The sequence below is a fragment of the Dendroctonus ponderosae genome, unplaced genomic scaffold (genome assembly GCF_020466585.1).
Source record: "Dendroctonus ponderosae isolate FM_Combo_2020 unplaced genomic scaffold, Dpon_F_20191213v2 Dpon_F_20191213_1, whole genome shotgun sequence".
Lineage (NCBI taxonomy): Eukaryota > Metazoa > Arthropoda > Insecta > Coleoptera > Curculionidae > Dendroctonus > Dendroctonus ponderosae.
Genome location: NW_026017110.1, coordinates 38,752,258 through 38,766,929, shown reverse-complemented (window position 1 = coordinate 38,766,929; position 14,672 = coordinate 38,752,258). Strand labels below are relative to the sequence as shown.

The 14,672-nt window shown below is 33.1% G+C and overlaps 1 protein-coding gene across 2 annotated transcripts in view; it reads right to left on the bottom strand.

The window, feature by feature from the left end:
- LOC109540373 (RNA-binding protein Musashi homolog 2) overlaps positions 1 to 14,672 on the bottom strand; it is a 220,508-nt gene that overhangs the window by 171,915 nt on the left and 33,921 nt on the right. Inside the window, exon 2 of one of the 2 annotated variants that reach the window (XM_048661741.1) lies at positions 12,098 to 12,117. The exons of the other annotated variant lie outside the window; for it this stretch is intronic. The gene's annotated coding sequence lies outside the window, so the exon portion shown is untranslated. The remainder of the gene's footprint in view (positions 1 to 12,097; positions 12,118 to 14,672) is intronic. 2 annotated transcript variants of the gene reach the window in all.

Genomic DNA, 14,672 nt, shown 5'->3' with positions numbered 1-14,672 from the left:
TTTTTCCAGAAGTGTCGCTCCTGTATTTGCCTATTCGCTTCACTCTTTCGAGCGTGAGATTAAAACATATCCAAAAGATGTTTGCAATGTTATAAAAAGGAAATCCATTCGCGCCGACATTAATATCTAATCATTAATAGTCATAATTTGAGGAGGTGCCCAGCAAAACTCCACAAGTCCGCCAAATCGAGAATTTCACAATGCCGAAAAACTATTTTACAGTTTAGTTATCAATTTGTCTTTGTAATTTTTTTATGTAGTTTTTTATAGTTTAAAATATAAATCTGGCACACATTGTTGAAATCGTAAAGTTATGGAATTAATATAAATCGCATGGATGGATATGTGAGGTTTTGAATGTCGTCAAACTTGTGGGATTTTGCTCAAAACACTGCGTGGACTTGTGTTATTTTGGATGGAGAAGTAAAAAAAAAATTAATAATCAAGATAGTCTAGTTCAGTAAAATTTTGTTTGGTTTATTTACATTTCATAAACCACTTATTTACGTTTCCTAAAGTACTTATACCAAAATAGAAAGTTAAAGTTTACAACTAAAAATAGACAAAATTAGTTCTGTACCTATAAGATGTGGATGGCATCGTCACCTTCTAAGCGGCACCCACTGTGGAACAGTGGGAACATTTTCGTCAATTACAATATTTGTGTAAGACAAGCTTTCGTATTCTTTCCAGTTTCGGCCATACAGGATACATAACAGTTCATCTACGTCTTTTTTCTTAGGAACACTAATTGAATCAATGAGAAGAGTTTCGTGAATCATATTTCTTAATATTGTTTTCCCAATTCCAATCTCTCTTGAGCAGGTGTGGCTTTGTAGGACCGGCCTCAAAACGCAAAAAAACGTTGTCCTTTACAGAAACAATAGCATGAAAAGTTTTATACTCATGCTATAGTATGAGCTCTTTTTAAAAATTGTGTTGCCACTTTTATCCAGTTTTTTCAAACAGGTTTGAAGCCCTTTGATATTCTTCAAGTTTCACTGTTTTTTGTCACAGGTTTCCGAGCAAAAATATTAGCAATTAATAAATATTAGGCTGATACAAATAGGCTATGCATTGCTTAAAACTTCGTTAAACCCTAGACTACGACCTGACGGACTTCATTAACTTGCAAAAGATTCAAAATAAGGCATTCCGAATTATAATAGGATTTATGCGATGCGGAAAACTGAATAATTAGCTGGAGGAAGTGTCAAGCAATGGGTCACGTGACATTCATTTTTAAACCCTATTGGCTGAAATGGTCTTCTGGGAATTTGGGCAACAATCAGACAATTATGGTAATGTGTGGTTTTGCTTGCACCACCAATTTTTCCAATGATGTTTAACAGGGATATGTGGAATCTATACTATGTAAATAATCGATAAGATTAAGGATCAGCCGTTAACCCTAATTTACAAATTATGCTACTTATGGGGTGTTGTTTGGCACCTTCTCATTTGCAAACTTTAAAGATCTTTCTCAAAGTCCACCCCAAGTAGGAACTCTACAAGAGTACACTTTAGGCGTTAGGCGCTAAATAATGTATGTGAAAATAGCGATGTTCTTTCTCTATATATCGGGGTTTAATATATGTAGATCGGATGATCTTCTACTCGCAGTTTGTGATGGACATACAAGAGTTATTTAGTCAGTTGATTAGATGCCGCGATCTGTTGGAACTGGAAGGCTATTGAAAAGACACGAATAGCTATCTTTAAATTAGCAAAAGCGAAACAGTAGCCTCTAAGACCGATAAAATGTCAGAGAAAAGTAAGGGAATGGTCGGGAAATTTATATCCCACGCAATTGCCAATCCAGATCTGCTGGAACATCCTAAAGGTTAAGCAGCCCCCAATTAATTAAAGACAATTCTTGAGATGCAGTGCAAAAGCATTAATCTCTAAAAGAAAATGTCAACTTAACACAAAATATATATCAGCGAATCAAGGAAACGTCTGCTTTAATGTGCTTTAATGTGCTTTAATGGACAACAATGCGACGCCTACCTACGTCAGCCAGCAGATCGTCAAATACCAAACTTTAACCAGTTTCTGATGTGGCACGTGCCAAAACATTTGGCTTTGTTAGACAACGATATCTAAGTCTGGACAACAAAAAAAATTGTAAATTTCGCGGTTGCAAAAGTTGGCAATCGTTGACGTATTATTTCTTCAATACCTTAACTAAATACGCAACACATTCGATAATGCCATTATTTCATTTTCGGTTTTATTTCAATAATATTTTTCTGTTTTTTTGAAGTAGAAAAAAACCCTTACGCATTAAAACAACTTTGTGATAAAAACAACTTTGTGATGTATATTTTTCCAAAACAAATATTCAAGAACGGTTAATAGGAGCGCCACTCGTCAAGCTCGAAATTATTATGCAGTTCAAAAGGTTTGTTAGTCGAAAATTTCCGAAAATTGGAAACAAGACGAAGCGCTTTTTGGAATATACAGGGTGATTCAAAATTAGCTTCATTCCTTTTAACGGTATATAGGGGCTAACTTAGAGAGAACGAGAAAAATGTAGAAATTTTTTTTCCGAAAATTTCAAGAAGATATTAACAGTTAAAGATCGAATTTCAACTTTGCTATTACTTAAGTGTTATTTTGAAAAGGTTCCACGTTCGATTGGTAGCCTATTGCAATACTTAAACATTCGAAAAGAAAAATTGCGATATTTTTGTCAAATTACAAAAAAAATTTATATCAAAAAAATACCCTTCTACAATTTGTCGATGAAGCGGTATGAAGTCAAAGCGGCAATGATGTTTTTTGTCATTAACAGATAGTCATAGGTAGACAGCCTTTGTCAATAATAACAAGCATTTGTCAAACTGTGGCTTATTTTGACGCTCCTTTCACAAAATGTAAACCAACAGCGAATTTGCGAATATGCGATTAGTTATGCGAAAATGCCACAGTAACATAGCTGAAGCTGTAAGAACTTACACCAGCAAAGGGCTACACACTAGATGAGTGACCCGAAATTGACGCAGATAGTGGACAATCTAAAGGTGCTCGGTTTCCAGATCTAGAGGAACAGGTATTGGAGATTATTGCAGCTGAGTCTTGCAGGAGTACTTGAAGCATTGCATAACAACTGCACTTTGTAATTATATATAATACATAACCTTTGACAGGTGGTTTTGGATGACAGTTGTAACCGATTTAGGTATATCACTCATTTGCCCCAAAAAGATGGTAGCACTGGGGGCTGTTTTGTCGCAGTACTGACCGCAAGGTGACACCGTTATCCTAACCTCAACGCATGTTATTGTCTTTTTTATTTTCTTTGCTTCATATTTATCCATCGTTACCGGAGTTTTTAATAACTACGAAGGAACAGGTATTTACGTAATGTTAATTAGGCAGATTACCTTGAAAAACATAGTTGCCATTCCGCCAGCTTTTTGCAAATATCTGAGTTTTTAATAACATTGAATTTATTTTAGTATTTTGTGTGCACTCTCAAGACACCGCCAGACAACACCTCCAGAGGAATGACACCAATTTTGAATCACCCTGTAGTTTTTAAATTAAGCAAGTTTTGTTTTGTAAAAAAAAACTATTTGCCATAATTGAAAATCGCCTGTAAGCATACCTATTTATTAAACAACGATATTGAAATATTTGAAATAAATAGCTAATAACCAGCACGGTCCAATGTGAGATTTTGCCGCCCGGCGCATTCAATTGCAACAGCAATATTACTCATATTAATCTCAGCTGTCATTTGTGGAAAAACAGCGAAATATAATTAAACCTGGTGAAATTTTAAACTGAAACCCGTTGACGTACCATGCCAATCTAAATTAGAAACAGCGTTTTAAATATAAAACTCTCAGCAATAGCACCAGTTCCGTCAATCAAAATCTTAAATTATTGGCGGCAATATTTCGTTTGCCTGGGAAAAATATTCACAACAGAAACCGACTCCATCAATCGCCTTGATTCTCTTAATTGATATCTACCTTTAATTTTAACATAATTTCAATTAAGTAAGGGCTGATTATATGGAAACTGTCGATGGAAGCAAAATTATTCTAGTTATAGGCTGTTCTTTTTACTCTATTCTATTCTGTTTAAGTGTTTGCCTCACCACTTTCACTCGCTAGCAGAGAATGCATTTATGAGGCTAGACCACTTGTTGAGGTGCCAAACAAAACCCAAGTCACAAAATTTGTAAATTGGCGTTAACTGCTGATCCTTAATCTTATCGATTATTTACATTGTACTAAAGCCTTCCAGTTGAATCAGAATCCCACAAATCTATGTCAAACATAATTGAAAAAATCGTAATCCAAGCAAAACCACATATATCCATAATTATGTCTGATTTGCCCAAAATCTCACAAGTCCATAATAATAATAATAATAATATCACTTTATTTAGCACTTGGCTGGCACATATTGTTTATAATCACTGACTATACTGTAATGTGTTACATGTAAACGCAACAGGTAGTTCATTAAATTGCTTTAATCCCTTAAAAATAAACTGTTTTGTCCAAAGCTAGTCCTTAATTTTTATTTGGATAGACTAACTACTAGCTTTGGACTGGTCTTGATCTGGTGTTATAATATAAATGTATATCCCTAACGAACCTACAATTTATAAGTTATAAGCTGTTGAGAGACTACATTATTAATCAATTTGAACATGAATGACATTGTGTTAAGTGTAACTACTTGCCCTACAGTCAATAAGTTTGTTTTGTTTGAATATAGCATATCTGTCCTTCTGGTACATTTATTACACCCTATTATAATTCGTAATGCCAAATTTTGAATCTTTTGCAAGTTAATTGACTCCGTCAGGTCGTAGTCTAGGGTTTAACAAAGTCTTCAGCAATGCATAGCCTATTTGTGTCAGCCTACTATTTATTAATTGCTAATATTTTCGCTCGGAAACTTGGAAAAAAAGGAAAAATATCAAAGGGCACCAAACCTGTTTGCAAAAACTGGATAAAATTGGCAATAGAAAAAAAAATTTTTTTATTGAGAAATGAGTTTCAAGAAAGTGTCATGATATAATTTCTGTGAGGGTCAACAATTTTCTTTTCGTTTTCAGGCTGATCCCTGAAAAAGCAACACCTCCTCAAGAGATGTGGGCATTGAAAAAACAATTGTAAGATTCCCCTGAACGTAAAAAAGGTAGGTAAAAAATTATGCATCCAGTATGGCCAAAACTGGAAATAATACGAAAGGTTTTTATGGTACACAAAGATTGTAATCGACGAAAATGTTCCCACTATTCCCCAGGAAGAACAATGATGAATGTTCCCGCTTAGAAGGTGACGAGGCCATCCACATATTATACAGAACTAATTGTGTCTAATTTTTGTTGTAAACGTTAACTTTCTATTTTTGTATAAATACTTAGTTTACGAAATATAAATAAACCAAACATAATTGTACTGAACTTGATTACTAAATTTCATATCGTTACTTATCTAACCAAAATTTCACAAGTCCGTGTTTTGAGCAAAACTGCAAGCAAATTTTAAAGAAATTATTGAAACCCCACATGTTCAGACCTGTAATGCGATTTATATTAATTCCATATCTGTACGATTTCGAAAACGTGTGTCAGATTTAGATTTCAGTCGAAGTATAAATGACTTCATTCAAAAATTGAAAAAGAACAAATTGAAATTTATATTATAAAATAGATTTTTTGTGTAATTCTCGATTTGGCGGACTTGTGGGGTTTTGCTTGGCACCTCCTGACTTATAAATAAATGCAGAAAACGAGGTAGTTAAGTTTGTGTAAGCATTTAGTTAAACAGTCAAGATGTGTGTGTCTAAGTGCGTCTAATTGAAAATGTTTTACCAAAAATAACTTTGAACAAAAGGTGAATACAAATTATGCGACTTATCGTGAAAGTCAATAAGCAAATGGAAAATAAAAAATGGCGATTTGTGCGATGCAAAGTTCTAAACGACTCTAGCTTCAAAAACAACGTCACGAATATCCATATAGTGTCTACCGTTCGATATTCGATTGGTTGTTTGCTTTCCTAATTAGTTAACTAAACAGCAAGCTTAAAAGGAATTGGAATAAATTAACAACTTCAAAATCATGGAAACGTATATGAAATAGAGTGGTATTTTGAAATGTTTTGCTTGTATTATTCACAAATACATTTAATAACAATACTTCAATAATTCTAATTAGCTGTTGTTATGTTATTTAAAACTCTTTTATCATAGCAATTGTTATAAACTTTTGTGGAGTACTTAATATGCCCTTAAAATGATAAGAGAGACAGCAGTTGCGCACAAAATTCCCTACAAAACATTCTTTTTAAATCTTAGATATATAAGTATATTTTAAGATTCAATATTATTGACCTAAATACGCTGGGTTGCTTGTGAACTTATTTTTATATTACAACTAATCTAAAAAACACTGTCCCTGTCATTCGAGACCAGGGATTTGACGCGAGATAGATACAACACGGCAATGATATCAAAATTTAGATATGCACCTATAACAATTGTAGACGTGGAGGAAAGTTTTTCTACTTATGAAAATATTCTAAGACGGTAAAATTTTACAATGGCACATTTAAATGAACATTTAGAAATTTTGTGATTGAAATAATAACAATTTCACTTATTTGTTTCTCGGTTTTATTTGGAATACATTTTAGTTTCAGGCAAAAGCTGTTGAAGTTTTTTGAAGTAATTAGAAAAAGCCTATTTAAGAGCCTACTTCGTTTATTTATTTCATTTACTTAAGACATTTAAACAAATATGTTTTTCCCACTGAAAGATGTTGTGCACTTTTATTGCTTCTTTACAAAATACTATGCTTTTCTCACATATTATTATGATTTTTGTGTAAAATCAACTTGCTTTTTAAGCGCGTTTTTCGAGGAATTATGTGCCTTTTAATTTCAAGTTAACACACCAAACCAGCCAGCCTACACAAACGCTCGCGGCAGGATGTCAGCAGCATTTTAATGCTATTTAATAATTGTCCGTAACGAAAATCATGTCTTTATTGTTGAATTGCGTCTGCATAAAGAACCTGTAAGCCGTATTTTTTTAAATATTCTTTCCAAGACCCGTATCTACGTGGCGCAGTCGGTGGGGTTCCCAAAATTCGGTATATCGCGCATCAATTTTCGTGTCTACGATTAATTGGGAATTCGACTTCGGTCCGACCCAAGAAAACAAGAACAGAAAAACCAGTTTGCAAAAGACCTGGGTGGAGGTCCAACACTGACAGCAGCCCACAGGCACCCTAGTTAAGAAAGCAAAGAACAATACTACTCCATTTCCAACAATTGATCAATAAGTAACTTTTGACTTTTTGGATAGGAAAAGCCTAGATTTTAGGAATTGTAATGAATGGGATTTCTTGTTTAAAACGTTTCAAAATCCAGCTAATATGGCACTAAATCATTTTCTTGTAAGAGCAGTAATCGTACAGGTAAGTAAACTTACAGGAAGAGTGTTAGTTAGAATAGGATCTCGTATTGAATTAAAATTATGGAATGGCCATAAAAGCTGCATTAAGATTTAGTTTTGGACACAAAACAGACGTACTTTGTCTAATTAAAGATTTTATTCTTTTAAATCCAATCTCTTTAATTCTGACGAAAATTAGTGGTAGTTCTCTTTCAGAAGCTGAAAAATTCGTTAGATTACTAACTTTTTTACCCAAGACAAGAATATTTCAACTAAATTTTAATAACTTCAGATCTAGTTTCCATACCACTCAACCATGGAGATTCAAAAGGATATAAAATCATTTGTATTCTCGAAATACCAATAGTTAAGATCCAAAGTTCCAATTATTATCATTTCTATTTTCTATATCCTTAGACGGAAGTTAGGTTATCGAAGTTATGAACCAATGCGAAATAATAATTGAAAATTTCGTGTTGAAGTGTTATCAAAGTTCAAAACCACAGTATAAGAATATATAATGCATGCATTTTGACTGAAACCCAGAAAAGAAAAAATGTAATAACAATCACACGCAGGCAGGACAATAAATCAAAATATAAGAACATACGTTAAGCAAAATTAGACATTCAAGTGAAAAACATTGAAATTAGTGACGCTAATGACTTAGTTCTCACTCCGATTGATTTGGAGAAAACCAAGAACATTTTTAATTTAATCAAAAACCAAAAACAAAAATTCAACAAAATAAATGCAACGCCAGTTCATTTTCATAGTCAGTTTTTGGACGATAATTCTGTATTGTGTAATAATATGTGCAACTTGCTATATTATTTATAGATACACTTTAATAAAACAAAACCAATCAACCCCAGTATATTGATTTTCATTTCTTAGAATTATTTGTGTTCTGTTTTATATTTTTTGAGTGAAAATATAAAGTTTCTTGAAAAAATTAACTTTGATTTAAATCGTGATTTTTTTCCAAAAAAGTCAGGTGATTTAAATCATAATTAAAATGATGATTGAAATCACTTGGAAAAAATCAAGCCAACCCTGTTCATCAACAACTTCCAACGATTTTTAACTTAACTTAACATAACTTTCGTAATGATCGCGTTCTGACTTTAATCATTTGCTGCATGATAATCTTGCATTATTATAAACTTAACACCTACACAATTAAATTAATACAAGAACAAATTTGCCTGCAAATAAGAAACTTTCGTTGAATTGTTTTTAATGCTATTGAATTATGTTCAATATTATTTAATTTAATTTTAACACTTCTACTTCTGATTGTCTACCAGCCTACCATATAATAATTCTGAATTCAAGTTGTAAATCTTAGCAAAACAAACATGAAAACCATTTGCTCATTTAAGAAAAATGCCGTTTTGTGGGCAACTTTCAAGACAAGCCACTTTTTTCAATCCAAATTTTCACGTGCAATAATCGATGAATACAACCTTTCAAGCCTGATCTCGAAAAAGATCCTTGCAGGAAGGTACTTTTTCCCGTGAAAAGCAGTACCGACCATAAAAGTAAATCAATTTGGTCAAGAGCAACGTCTCGAGGACATTGTCAATGGCGCTTAACCGTTGTGAAGCGAGTTTTACGAGTCGAACCCTTAGGCAAGGATTATTAATAATACTGTCTCAACCGATACCCGTTTATTGCTATAAGTAACTATTAGCATGTTATAACTACATTTTATGTAAGCGTGAAGGCCGACTTGAACCTGAGGTCGCTGGCTGTCCTCAAACAGGACTGATTAAATATGAACCAGGACAATTTGTAAAAATTAAAATAATATTTTTCCGTATCAATTTAAAAGTTTTTACCAATTGAAGACGCAATTTGAAATTGCTGTTTTACGTCACTTTAAAATAATTTAATTTAATAATATTCGGTCTACACTAACCTTTCTTTTTGACGATATTTTGAGGTCATGTCATTTTCATTCAAGTATTTTTGTGTACATTTTTATTTTAGAATTAAGGCAATACTTAAGTACCTCATGTGATAGGCATAAGAGTTCGGGCTAAGCACAAATTTGCGAGACATTAGAATAATTCTCAAACCTGAAACAAAAATGAATTATTTCACTGCAATGCTATTGCCGGGTGATACTGATGATCAATCACATTAAGATTACTCTCAATTCAAAATCAGATATTTGCTAAAAAACTAATTATAAAAATTGAAAGGAATCAGGGTTTCAAAGCTTTTTTTTCGGTGACAGAACTAAATAATTTCCCATAATTGCAAACAAAATAATGTAGTAAATCAAAATGTTATCTTTTTGAAACAAATTTACAAACTGAAAAGTTTTTTAAACTTGACGATGAGGTCTGGCTTATAAACACACACTCTTTCAATGTAAATATTATCTAGAGTTATGAGCAAGCAGTAGAAAATTATATTAGTTGTATAAAAAATCATGCTTAGTGCCCGTTGACTACAATGCCCGACTGTGACTGAAATAGTACGAGGTCCGTTTCCTTTCAATCGCATTAACATGTGAAAAGCCAACCTTGTTTGCTATTACTTTGCAATCTACAAAATGGACGACTGTCTATAATTTTTATAACTAAGTATTTCCTTGCCCTGAGAAAATTAGCAATCTAATGAAAACTAATTATTGATTTGAAAAGTGCTTAATCAGTGCTCCGGGAAAAAATTGCGATTAATCAGAAGTTTGAAAACTCGTTGGCTTGTCATACTGGGACCGTTTCGAATATTTTCTCCTAAAATACATATTTTTTGCATAACACTTGCATAACAGTTCAGAAGGTTTGATTTAATAACCTTTCAGTACACTACAGCTTATGAATTGAAATCGTTGTCCCTGGTATATATTGTAAAAATAATTTTTGAAATCCAGAAATATTGCTTTTCTTCATGACTCTTATGTACGTTCATTTGTGTTGGTATTACTAAAATCATTAAAATTTCGATCAAAAAACCATAAAAAATTAGGTCAGTTGGGGTGATTATTACAGCTCATCTGTTCTGTTATGTGATTCTTTTAGGCTTGTTAAGTAACTCAGTTGATTTTCAGGAGCTGCACAGTGTTGCCGAAATGGCTTGTTGCGCCAACCCAACGCAGCCGCACAGTAACTCATCGGTGCAGTTGCCCATTTTCTAAAACGTTGCTCCGAAAAAATGTGGTGACCTTTTTTGATAGGTGTTGAAATTCCGGCGCCGCGCATCGTAAAGCTTTAATTCGCCTTGAGCTAATTAAATGCTAAGCTGATAAAGTGCGGCACAGTGCGACGCGATGAGTTATAACAAAAAACTCAGAAATTAAAAATACTCTACAAGTTCAGGGTTGTGCGTTCAGTACCTAAACAAGGGTACAGTCTAAATGACGTCAAAATTTAGAACTTCTGATAGTTAAGAAAAATTTGCTTAGGATTTGAAAAAACTGTTGCCGGAAACATTTTGCATCGCGATTTTCGAAAATAAATTTCTCAGTAACGAAAAATACACTAAGAATTCAGAGTTCTGCGTTTGGTATAGAAAAGTGTGCTTTAAAATTCGAGAAGATTTCGAACTTCACTAATCGTTAAGAAAAAAATGTTTAGGACTTGAAATAACTGTTGCCGGAAACATTTTGCATCAAGTTTCTGAAAAAAAAATTTCTTAGAAATGAAAAATACTCTACAAGGTGCTCTAAATTTCGAGAAGATTTCGAACTTATTATCGCCGTTCATTATTATTGATTTGAAGGAACTAGTTGAATTGAGTTTTCCAAAAATGAATTTCTCAGAAATGAACAATCCTCTACAAGTTCAGAGTTGTGCCTTCAGTAAAGAATAGTGCGCTCTAAATGTGGTCAAAACTCCTGTAAACCTCCTAAAGTTCATTCAAATTGCATGAAATGCAAAATTTTGCAGGTTTCAAAAATATTGATTTGAAAATAATCGCTTTAAGCAATTGCAGACTCTTCAATAAAAAAAGTCTAACTTCCAAAATAAAGCCAGTAGAAACTTGAAAGATTGACATTCTCTAGAATACGTTTTTCTTTTCAATGAAATTTTAGCGTACCTAAATGTATGATATTCAAATATTGTGTGACTTTTTGTAACAAATCCACCAGAATTTACTCACGCACGTTGTTATAACTGAATCGAGTTAAAAATTATCTATCCAATTATATAAAAACGAACTCTGTGGCTCAAATGGATCTTGAGCAACGTCAAATAAGGTGGCGTCATATTCTGGTCGATTTCGCAATAAAAAAAAACAGGCAAAACTAAAACGGTTGACTTTTTTTTAACAAAAAGAAAATATAAAACTGGAACCCATATTTGCATATGTGAAACAGTTCTTTGGAGACAAGCTTCAGATGAGCTTGATCTAAAAATATACAAAGCCCCCCAAAATATTTCCAAAGTTTAAAATTTTCTTGTGAAGGAATAAAAGGTTTAATTGGAACCAAATCCACACTCAATCAGTAAGCTAATGCTAATTGTATTGAATACTGAAACCCAATTTCCATATCTAAAGCGGTTGTTTAGCGAAAAGCTTCAGATGAGCTTAATATAAAAATACAAAGCCGCCCGAAATATTCCCAAATTTTAAAAAGTAACTGCGAAAGATCCAATAGCTCAATCAATACCAAATCTATATGCTATATATATGTATATGCTAAGCTTACCGAGAGCTGCGTTGTGCCACCTGGAAAGAAAGAAGAAAATGTGTTTAGTACAGCAGAAAATCTATCCAAAGCCAAACTTAGTTGAAATCAGCAAATAAAACAGAGAGAAATGTAGAAATTTCATTAAACAGCAGTTGCATGTCGGACAACAAAACTCAGTTCAAGTTAAACGATTTGTAGATTAGAGGTCGTTCTTACCAGCCTTTTTCAAACTAGAGCCCTATCCCTCATTTTCTACACATAAATTCTCCAAAAGTTCAGTACACTTTCACAAACTACCATACTTGCCATAAGGACCAAAATGATTCTATATTTCCCATCCCATCTAAGAATGCGATTCGACCGACACAAATGATTATGGACGCATTTCGTCCACTATCGGTAGCAAACTGAACATTCGTACAATTTCGGAAAAAAAAGACACCGAACTACAGAATAAACATGGCTATTTAATCATTTAATTGTTCGGCCTTTCGATGATTCATTTTTTATTTGGCAGTTCGATTTCAGATTGTTTATTGTAGAGATTTTTGTAGAAAGTGCGTGTTCGCATTGCACGATTTCCAAAGGGAAATTTTACGTTCCAACTTAACGAAAGTCAACAACAACTGAACGAAAAAAGCTCCAATCGCTGATCTTTCACTAAATTAATTTTAAATTTAGAGCAAATGATATTTGTCTGAATTTCACTCAACTGCAGTGATTAATGCACAAGGCTAAAACTAAAATTAATAACCTAATTCACTTTGTTTTTCTAAAAATATTAACTAAACAAAAACAACCGCAATGAAATCACTTAAAAACGAAACTGTTGCTCAATTTCTGAGTGATGATAGAAACCAACAAAATTTAAAATCACTATAAATGTCCTTTCATAGTCTAATTTCAAGAATTATTCCGCGTCAAGCGCAAGTGGAAGTGCGGCGCAGTGAGGCGCGATGAGTTTTAACTCACCAACTCACAGAGCGGCATCAACCTCCAAAGCGGAACTCAAGACAGTGTTACCCAAGCCTAGGTGCTTTGGATCTCAAGTTCCTTCAAGGCCACATTATCCTTAATCGAAGCCGACAGCTGAAGTTTTAGTTATGTCTTTATGGCATAAAAAAGACAACTTCCAGAAAATGAAAAATGTAACCTACAGGTTGAATTCGTCGATATACTTTAGTGTACATAGACGATTTTTAGAAACAATGATTAAACTGTACAGTACACATTGCATTATTTCCCTGAACATTTTATTTTACAATTAATTGTAAAAATAGCTCGCAGTGAGACATTTTTAAGGGACTGTTTTTAATTGTTTAAAGAACAAGAGAGTCTGGAAAATAAAATAGCCGTTACTTATATGATAAAACTGCAAAAAAGACAGTAATGAATATTTTGGTTGCGAAGTTTTAAGAGGTGAAAAAAGATGCCAATGAAGATCTTGTAGAAAATTAAGAACATCGCGTAAAAGCTAATTAAAATTGTTTTACAACTCCAGCAAGTCTGCTGTTGGTTTGGAAGACATTTATTATAGTAATGATATTTTCAGTTGTTATATTTTCTTATCCTTATTGCCTGATGAGAAAGAGGAAAGTATATTAAAACCACAACTCCACACACGTACTTTCATCCATTCGGAGCTAATTTCGCGAATGGTCTGGGTGCGGTCTTAATTCTTCTAGTAAATTAACGTGACGAGTAACTAAGTCTTTTTGATAACTACTTTATGCACCACCTTTTTTTTATCAGATTCTAAGTGGACCAGGTACCTAAGTGTTACAGGTGTAAGGTACAATGGAACTTATTTTTTTTATCAATATACAAAGCCTGATGTATTTATTTGTAATGTTTACGAATTTCTTTGGCATTTTATGAAGAAATACGTGCATTCTGACCCGTTCATATTGATTTACTTTGATTAATTTATCAATCACATTTTAACTGTATGATATATTTTTGCGAACAATTTCGTGAAAGTTTACTGTGTTACTGGTTTGGAGTCAATTGGATACCCCTGATTTGGAAACGAACCAATTATTCAACCAGGTACAAATATATGGTTCTAGTAATCTATTTATGCAAACAAAAAAAATATTAGAAATGCAGAACCGGTATAGTGACCAATAAAGTTTTGTAAAAATGGTGCATATAATATCGAAGATTTTCATTGCTTTACAATGATGAAGTCCGAAGATATCATTTATTTTATCCAATAGAATTTATCACGTGAAAATTTGCGTCCAAATGCTTAGTTATACAGGGTTGCTCATTAGTGCGTCAAAGTGCGAAATCTCAGTAAATATGAAGTTTACAAGAAAATTCGTCCAACGAAAGTTTTTCACGTTTAAAAGGTCCACATTCTAAAATTACTTTCCAATATACAGGGTGCATCATAAACGTGTGGTAGTTACCAACTCTGGTTTTTTAAATGAAACCCCCCCTTTTTTTGTTATTTTCAGATTGGCCGTTCAATTTTAATTTATGTTTGTTTCAACCGTTTTACCTGACAAATTTACGATTTCCGAGTTATTCGTAAAAATGTGAAAGTTTTGACAGCTACTGGGTTCCACAGAAATCGATGCTGTACACT